This window comes from Actinia tenebrosa, unplaced genomic scaffold, assembly GCF_029948245.1.
Source record: "Actinia tenebrosa isolate PJP-AT-01 unplaced genomic scaffold, QUT_ActTen_1.0 PGA_scaffold10__47_contigs__length_13832649, whole genome shotgun sequence".
Lineage (NCBI taxonomy): Eukaryota > Metazoa > Cnidaria > Anthozoa > Actiniaria > Actiniidae > Actinia > Actinia tenebrosa.
In genome coordinates, this window is record NW_028292570.1 from 968,697 (window position 1) to 978,011 (window position 9,315).

General features: G+C 44.4%; 1 non-coding gene across 1 annotated transcript; it reads right to left on the reverse strand.

The window, feature by feature from the left end:
* Nucleotides 1-4,443: 4,443 nt before the first annotated feature.
* On the reverse strand, nt 4,444-4,516 carry Trnay-aua (transfer RNA tyrosine (anticodon AUA)). The gene has a single exon. It is a non-coding gene; the product is annotated as a tRNA-Tyr (tRNA).
* Between the last annotated feature and the right edge of the window lie 4,799 nt (nt 4,517-9,315).

A 9,315-nucleotide genomic window follows, 5' to 3' on the forward strand; every position in this document is an offset into this window, starting at 1 on the left:
TCTTTCATTTTCATATTTTGGATACTCGCCATAGAAACACATCACCAGCCTGTAATGTAAAAATGTGAGATAAATAGTTGCATTACATTTTTTATAGATAATCAGTGCAGTGTACACATACAAACAAACATTCACAAAACAGAACAATATATATTTCTTGGTGGGCTTATTATTGTTGTGGGGTGCGACACAATATAAACAAAGGTAACGGAGTATATTTAAATAAAGAATGTTAATAGAATACAGTACCGAATAAAAATAGCTTTACCTCCAGTTTTTCAAATCTTGATTTTCAATTAAGTTGTTACAAATGGGAGATCGTATTCTCCTAGTTGTGGATTTGAATATGCCGTCTTCAATATAGGGCTGAAGAAAAGATCTTTAAAAAGCAAAATTTAAAAGAAGTACTGTTGCTGATGATAAATATATATATCTTGATTATATTACCGAATACAAAATAGCTTTACCTCCAGTTCTTCAAATTTTGATTTCTCATTAGTTGTTACAAATGGGAGATCGACTTCCCCTAGTTATGGATTTGAATATGCCGTCTTCAATATAAGGCTGAAGAAAAGATCTTAAAAAACAAAATTTAAATAAATACTGTTGCTGATGATAAATTTTTATGTTTTACGATTTGCAGTTCTTTTCTAGTTGCCTACATGTTGATACTTAACAATTATAATTAAATTTATCATATCAATACAAAATAGATTGTAGTTTTTCCAATAGATGCAAAAGCGTTTTTAATTGCTTTTTGCATGCACCTTTTCAAAGATGTATCGGCAATGTCAAGTCATGTTACAGTGTACTGACCCACACCAGTTAGGATTTTGTCTAGAGAGGCCGTGCATCATCATGTGATGTCAGCCATGACAGGAAGCATAAAAATAGAGATTTTTCCATCTGGGAACTGAATTCTTTCTCTTCTGTAAACCTGATTAGGAGCGATTATAGAATACCTGTCCATTTTTTAAGGCATGCAAGGAAAATGATATGGAACCCGCAGTCCGTAGTGGGATGTAAGCTATAAAACTAAGTGTAACCGCGGTCCACAGTCCGTAGTGAGATGTAAGCTATAAAACTAAGTGTAACCGCGGTCCGCAGTCCATAGTGGGATGTAAGCTGCAAAACTAATTGAAAGTATACAAACATGCAAAGGGGTGGTCAATTTTTAAAGTGAAAAATTATTTTATTTTTAAATATAAACCTCAATGCTGAAATATCACAAATATGTTAAACTATCAATTTAACGTTAGAAAAAATATATAAACATCTCTTCTGTATTTTACAGACAACCCTAGTCACTAGTTATAAAACCTAGTTATTATAATAACCAGTTGTAAGCAATTATCAAAAAATGTTTTGTGTGTTAATATATCCCAATGGTCAAAACAGTTAACTTTATATACATCACGTAGAAGTTTAGAAGTCAGGTAGTCATTCCCTACTCACAGTCTACCATGACATCGTGGAAAATCTAGCAAGTGGCAGAGAAGTTGACACAGTCCGTCTCGATCTATCCAAGGCATTTGACAAGGTATCGCATCCGTTACTTCTCAGCAAACTACAGAGCTATGGAGTCTCATGCCCACTACTGCAGTGGTTTCAAAGTTATCTGTGTAACAGACAACAGCGTGTCATCTTAGATGGAGCATTCTCCAACTGGTTACTCGTGACATCTGGTGCTCCACAAGGCTCCATACTTGGACCGTTACTGTTTCTTGTCTACGCCAGTGATATGCCAAACTATCTTCAACGTGGTTCTAAACTTGCCCTTTTCGCCGATGATTCGAAGCTTTACCGAGTCATAGACTCGAGATCCTGTCAGCAATCTCTCCAAGACGACATCGATTGTGTTCACCGCTGGAGTGTTGATTCCAAAATGACATTCAACACATCCAAATGTAAAGTCCTGCACATGTCAAAGAAAAGATCTGAAGTCGACACCAACCAGTACCACCTTGGTAACCAGGACCTCCAGCAAGCTAGCCACATCAAAGACCTTGGAGTCACTGTCACAAGTGACATGACGTGGGGCAAACACGTCGAAGATATGTGTGGCAAGGCCAATAAGACACTCGGCCTCCTAAAAAGAATCTGCGGAAGAGACATCACTGATGTAAGAACAAGAAAACTTCTATTTTGCTCGTTGGTGAGGCCCAAGCTAGAGTACGCCTCTAGTGTTTGGTCGCCATACACTGCAAAACATTGCGGGCTGATAGAGAATGTACAACGTAGAGCTACCAAGTTCATTTTGAACTATCCTGAGGACAAGACATACACTGAGAGGCTCAGCTACCTTGAACTGCAGCCACTGGAACACAGAAGAGAGATGACTGACCTTGTTATGCTGTACAAGATAAGGAATGGGTCTACAGAAACCCAACTTAACAGCATCTGCTTCCAGTTACATCAACCTACAAGACGCGTAGCTTTGACAAGAACAACCTCGTCCAACTTACAGCACGCTACAAGCAGACCTACTATAGGTCCTCTTATCGACCCAAGAACTGTAGAACTATGGAACAGCCTACCAACTGAGCTGAAAACCACGCCAACGTACTTGACGAAATTTAAAAAGTTAATTTCTGAACACTATGACCAGAAATTATCATCCTATCAGCCACCTCAGTTACTCATTATATAATCAATTAGTCTAGTATTTTTGATAAAATATGTAATGTTATAACTTTTAGACCATTCCTCCCTTGCTATTTCTGATTTTTTTTTATAATGCAAAAGAGTTCTAAGAAGTTCAATGTCCTTGGAGAAATTCAAAAAGCTTATTTTCTCACTATATAATGAATTAGTCCAGTATTCTTTGATAAAATATTTTAGGTCATAACTTTTAGACCTCTTCACTCTTGCTATTTCATACTATTTTTTTCATTATGCAAAATTGTTCTAAGAAGTACTTTCTGGTATTTTTTCAGTTTTACTACAATAGGGGAAGGTTGTCAATTGGGACGCAAGTCCCGTATCCTCCTCCTGTCACGTTTTATCATAATAACCTTCTTTTTCACTATTTTTTCCTTTTCATCTCTATATAACTACATTTAGCTCACTTAATTTATTAGATCACATATTGTACCTCAGGTTGTAAATAGTGACGAATAAACTAAACTAAACTATAGTGTTCTGTAATTGCCCATAAAGACGTAACATGATGTTTGGCGTGAGATTAGCAGTTAGGATAAAAAAATTGACTTTACGAAAAAGTTCCACTCTCTGAGGCGTTGTCTCATGGCATCAGTGATGTCATGGCTTATGGCTTTTGACATCGCACATTGAAATTGCTCTTGTGAGACGGTCACGCTGCCGGGCCTCGGTTGTTTTATTGTCTTGTCACAGGCTTGGTTAGTGAGTTCTTTGAGAAACTAGAAAAATAAAGAAAAAGAGCTAAAGGTTAAAAAGTATGCAAAACTGTAGTAAGTAGGCAGGGTTTTTTAAACACCAAAAGAAACAATTGGTTTTAACATTCTTGGATTTACTTATATATGGAGCGGATTGAAAAAACCGGGTCGAAAGTGAAACGGGTCTAAATGACCGGATACTATTTGAAGACTCAGTGGCCCGACTAAATGTAATTTTTTTAAATTGAGCCAATATAGAAAAGTAAGTTAAACTTTTAAGAAAAGATTTATTTGAAAAAGTATTGAATATGAAATGTTAAAACAACGTAGGAAGTAAAAATTAATCGTGGTAAGCCCTGACCAAAAAGTTATATACTAATAATATACTTCATTAGTACAAAAAGTATACTGCATGCAGTATACTTTTTGTATACTATTACAGTATACTAAAAGTATAGTAAAACTATACTGTTAGTATTATGAATTTCGTCCTTTCGTGTATGCTTTTTGTACATCAAGTGAAGTATACAAAAAGTATACTACAATGACAAGAATATATATACTATTAGTATACTTCTTCCATTCCTTGGATTTTGAAGCACAGCTGTACTTTTTGTATACAGTGGAACCCTGTTAATAAGGACAGCGTTGGGACGGACAATACTGTCCTTATTAACGGGGTGTCCCTATTAACCGAGGTGTCAGAAAAACAGCTGAAAACACATTTTTAACTACAATGTTCAATATAACAGCCTAAACTGGAACAAAAAAGCATTACTGTATATGAACTACATTTGCATTTACTGCCAATAACCCCTATATATAACCCCTACTTTCTTTGCTATGCCCTGGTCGAGGCAAGTAGTTATATATGTCTATGTATAGGGTCAGGTTAATTTATGCATGAATTAGATATTCATGTATTCCCGTTGCTATAGCAAATCACCGGAAACGGAAACGAATGGGGTGACGGATCGCCCAAGGGGAGACGGGAACGGGTGACGTAACGGGTGACGTAAGTGGGGAGGGAACGGGTGACGTAGTGAGTGATTTTTTTTCTTTTTATTTTCCTTGAAAAAGTATAAGGTCCCGCGAGCTGGGTTTGAACCAGCGACCTTCGGAACTATAGTCCGACGCTCTGCGCGTTGAGCTACCGCGAGCACTTACTTAGGGGAGGTGTTTAAAAAGGTAGTCAAGACGTGGGTTTGAGGTTAACGGTTTTTTAATGGGAGGGGTATTCATGACATTTACATGTACAGGTGTCACAGGAGCAAACACAGGTATGACCCTTGGATCTCATCCATCGGTCACGACTTTCTTTGATGTATTTCTTGCGTTGTTCCCTGCGCTCTTCTACTTTGCGCTTTTCTTCCTTTTGCTCGTACGTGCGGAGGGCATCGTTGGAGACCTTGATCTTCCATTGGGCGTACGCTTCGATGAGGCTGGGATCGCCAGAGTGAATGTGAGGTCCTTGAGGAGGATTGACCATGGCAAAGGTATAGGTATTCCAGGCGGGAAGAAAGCTTATGCGTCGTAGGATGCCATGATTGGTGACGAGGACTTTGCCAATGCCTCGAGCAAGGTCGTTGGCTATTTCCTTGGGAGTATCGGGGCTGTGGATGAGGTAGCGCTTGTGGGTTTCGGAATGAACGAACCACTTGGCGTTTTCCTCTTCTTCGAGGGTGGGTCTGGGTTTTGCTTTGGAGAGGTCGTTCCCACGAACTTTGATGAGACTGACCGTGACTTGGTCGTCGACGGTGGGGACAGGCTTGGTTTCTTTGGAGACCTTAGCTGAGGATTGAGCCTAAGAAGGTAAGGAATAAAAAAAGAAGTTTTTTTTTTTTTTTAAAGAAAAAAGAGGAAAAAGGAGAAAAGCTCCCCTGCGAGGAGTCGAACCTCGATCTCCAGCCAGCTAGGCCAGTATCATACCATTAGACCACCGGGGCTGCTATGAAATAGAAGGGTGAAGTTAAGGTAGTCTAGGGTAGGGATCCGGAAGGAATTAGCATATAAACTCGAGTCATAGGCGTGTTGAAAGGTTTTTATTGACCAATGAAAAAGCAGTACATAAATTTAACGAACGAAATGTTTTTTAGTTAATTAGATAAGTCGTGTCGTCGGACGCGTTTGCCATTACGAAGAGTTTGGAAAGGTGTGGTACAGTTTCTACATTGGGGGAACCATTCAGGAAGGTAAGCGAGACATGCATCACAGCGTTTGTAGCGGAGGACGTAACGAGCTAGGCCAGGGAGAGGACTGAGGTCGAGCGAGGTCAGGTAGCGACGCATGTGGGATTGGTAGTCGAGGGAGAACTTGACGTGGTTGAGAGGAGTGTGGGGCGGATGGATTCGTTGATGAAGGCGGACGAGACGGAGTCGTTGTTTGTGGAGGAGGATGACGTGGAAGGTGTTGGTTTGAAATTCTTGGATGCACAGGCGACTGGCCCATTGGACGGCCGCGGCGTCCCGAGTGTGACGTATGAACGTTTTAAATAAGGTGTCTAAGCGAGTAACGCAGATTTGGTGTGGAGGTCCAGGGAGGGAGGAACAAGGACACGGCATGGGATAGTGATGACGGTGTTGGTCCATGTAGCGAACGAGGCAGAGGGAATGACAGGCTTGGACGGGGACGTGACGAGGTGGCGGAGGCATGTACCCTCGAAGAGCGAATTGACGGCAGTTGAAGACGTGGTATTGACCCGTGTAATCGATGGTCCCTTCTTGACCCGAATAAGGGATGGGCTTGTGGCAGAGGAGGCACGGTGGAGGTTTGATCGTGTTGTGGAAATTGACGTGAGCGATGGGACGGATGTGGATGAGGTCGTGGACGTGACGCAAGAAGAGGAGCATGATGCGAGCCATGGTGGGTTGGGCCATTTCCCAGACGGGGTCGCCGCTGTACACTTGAGAGAAGTGACCTTCGAGGTAGTTGACGAACAAGGAGCCGGGCCATTGAGGCAGCGCGTGAGGGGTACGACAGTAAGGACAGGTGTAGTTGAAGCCCGTGCTGAGGATCCACTGCATGAGGCACTCGGTGTGTATGGGTTGGGCACAGCAGGAGGTCGTGTTGGAGTCGGAGTAAAGTGTTTCGGTTGGAAGGTGACGTTGAAGCGGATGATCGGGAAGAGGTGAGTAACAGACGCAGCACTGTTGAGGAGCAAAGAGTAGTTTCAAACGTGAACGAGGGGAGCAGTATTGGCAAAGGTCTTCGTCAGGGTGAACGCGTCAGTAGGTCTGTATGGGAAGAGTGAGGTATTAAGGATTGCACCAACCACAGCTGCAGGGGCTGGAGTTCTTTTTCTTGTTGAAGATGGATAAGAAGTCGAGGAACAATTGGAAGGTGGGGCATGCTTCCAGAGCGTCGGCCACGTCAGTGATGAGGTGTGAAGGAGTGCGTTTTTGGAAATCGGGAGGGAAGAAGAATCGTTTGTTGTCCACTTCGGAGTCCTTGGCCGCTTCGTTGCATTGGAGACAGTCAGGATCTTGAGCCTCTTGACACGTACATACCAGATGAGAGGGGTCGTCTGGGGTGTCGGGGCGTGTAGTAGAGGCCTTCTAGTGAGGGAAAAGGACAACGTGGAAATGCTTTTAGAAAGGAGGCTTTGGTAGCGCGTAATGTTTTTTTGGTGCTGACCCCCATGATGTAGATGCTGGGATCGTTGTGGTTGTCTGTGTGGAAGTAGGGGGCCACGTAGACGTAGACGGACGTGTGGGCATTGAAGTGCGGGAGGGAAAGGTCGCGATTGAGGCCATCGACCAAGGGCAGGTAAGTAAAGATGATGTTGCTGTCGTCCTGGTACTCTCTCCACATGGCCGAAGCGAATAAGTAGTGGTTGATGGTGGCCGAGGTGGAGATTTGGACGCGGATGAATCCTGAGGGCGGGTATTCGCGGGCCTCGTGGGCGATGAGTAGGTAGCGTAGAGGCGTGGAAGGCGTTTGTGTGAACTGGAAGTTGTGGAGACGCGTATAGGTAGAAGTGAGGACGATGGGACCGTAGGCATTGGGGGTACGGTGGTGGCAGCTGTAATCTTGGGCATCTTCGAGGGCGATGGTGGTGGAGGGGATGATGGCAAAGGGTTGCGCTTGGTGGTCGATGTCGTCCTGTGAAGGGGTGTCGTTGGCTTGGTAATCGTCGTCCTCGTCAGAGTCGAGAGGCAAGAGTTCCAGGGTAGTGAGGAAGGGCGGATCGGTGATGATGGGCCGGGCCCTGCACATGGGGCACTGAGTGTTTTGACGAGTACGCCATTGGTCGAGGCAGTCGTAGTGAAAGTGGTGTTTGCAACAAAGGGTCAGGACGGTGTTGGGACCGTTGAGGGGTACGTTGGAGAGGCAAATGGCGCAGGTGACGGCAGCGGTCTGAAGAAAACACAAAGGTGAAGTTCACAAGGTAAAGGCAAGGGTATCGAGCCAGAACATGCCGGTGACAAAGTCCCCTCCTTCGAGTTCGAGGAATCTTTCGATGTCGACGCCGGCGACTCTGAGTTTGCTTTTGAGGCATCGTTGATAGCATTGCAGTTGGTGAAGGAGAGGGTGGGTATCGCTGCTGAGTTGGGTATGAAGTAACCAGAGTTTTTTGTCGTAGAGGAGGTCGTGAAGGTTGTCGAGCAGTTGGGTAAGGACTAGGGTTCTTCCAATGTGTTTGCGTAGGACGTTTGTGGCGGTGGTAGCGATTGCGGTCTGAAAGAATAGAGGTCCTTTAGGTTGTGTCTGGAGGAGCGAGGCCTAGTTTAAGGATGCTGCAGGAATGAAGTTGCTTTTGAAGGAGTTCGTGGATGCCTTTCAAGTCGCCTCGAAAGAGTTTCCACTTTTTTTCGAATGCGGTGACTAGTCGTTCTTGGCGACGGAAGAAGAGGTAGATGTCGCGGATGTCTTGTTTGTTTTGTTTGTAGCCGTTAGAGATGAAGTCGATGACGCGACGAAGCGCTTCCTAGGGGTGGGCAAGAGCATGTGAAACATTGGAGCATAGGTATGGTAAGGTTTTCTGTAGGTTTCGTCATAGTACTGTTCGTAGCACGAACGGGGCAAGCGAAACATGATGTGGTTGTGAATGACGTAGTTGTAATCGTCTCGGTCGGTCACCCCGTCGGGGAATTGTTCGGGCGTGATGTAATCAGGACCCACGCATAAGTTTTGGGTGCAATGAGGACACATGATGCTATAGTGGGTACGCTTCATTTCCAAGTAGTGCAGGACGCAGGCGCCATGAAGGGGATGATTGCAGCAGGGTGTCATGACGAAGGGTTCTGAAGTATTGCATTCGCAAGGCAAGATACAAATGGTACATACCAGGGTTTCGTCCTGACTGGTCTCGGCTTCAGGCTCGTCATCCTGATTTTCTTCTTGTTCCACATTCTCCCGCTTACGTTTAGGAGCAGAAGGACCTGCTTCTTGTTCGGCATTGGATTCATTATCCGAATCATGATTGTTGATGTAGGCATTGCGGGCGTTAACCACTACGGGATCATCGGAATCATAGGGATCGTCAATGTTGAATCGATTGAACTGAGGCATCGGTGCAGGGACGCCGGCCTCGGTAGGCAATGGTGGTGGTGGCGTTCCTGGAGGAGTAGGTGCAGTTTGGTCTACTTGGTTGTCTTCTGGATGGGGGATGACCATGCGACGGTTGGATCTCTTGGGAGGCATGATGAAGGACGGCGTTGGCTAAGTAAAGTAACTAAGTACTAGGTATCTAGGTATGCGATTTGGTGATGGGGTACGAAAATGAGGTCGAATATATAGGGGTAGGGAGGGGAGGGTAGGGGGTCCCCCCACCCCCCTAGGTGGGGTCTATATAGGGGGACCAGGATCTGGGGTTTGTATAGGTTTCGTATAGTGAATCACCAGTAAAGCCAACGTAGGATACGAAGATACCAGTGTGGTAAGTACGATGAAGCGTTACGTGTGGGCGTGGCTTTAGGCATGAGCTTATGTTTTGCTTTTTAAACACTGCAGTACTCCT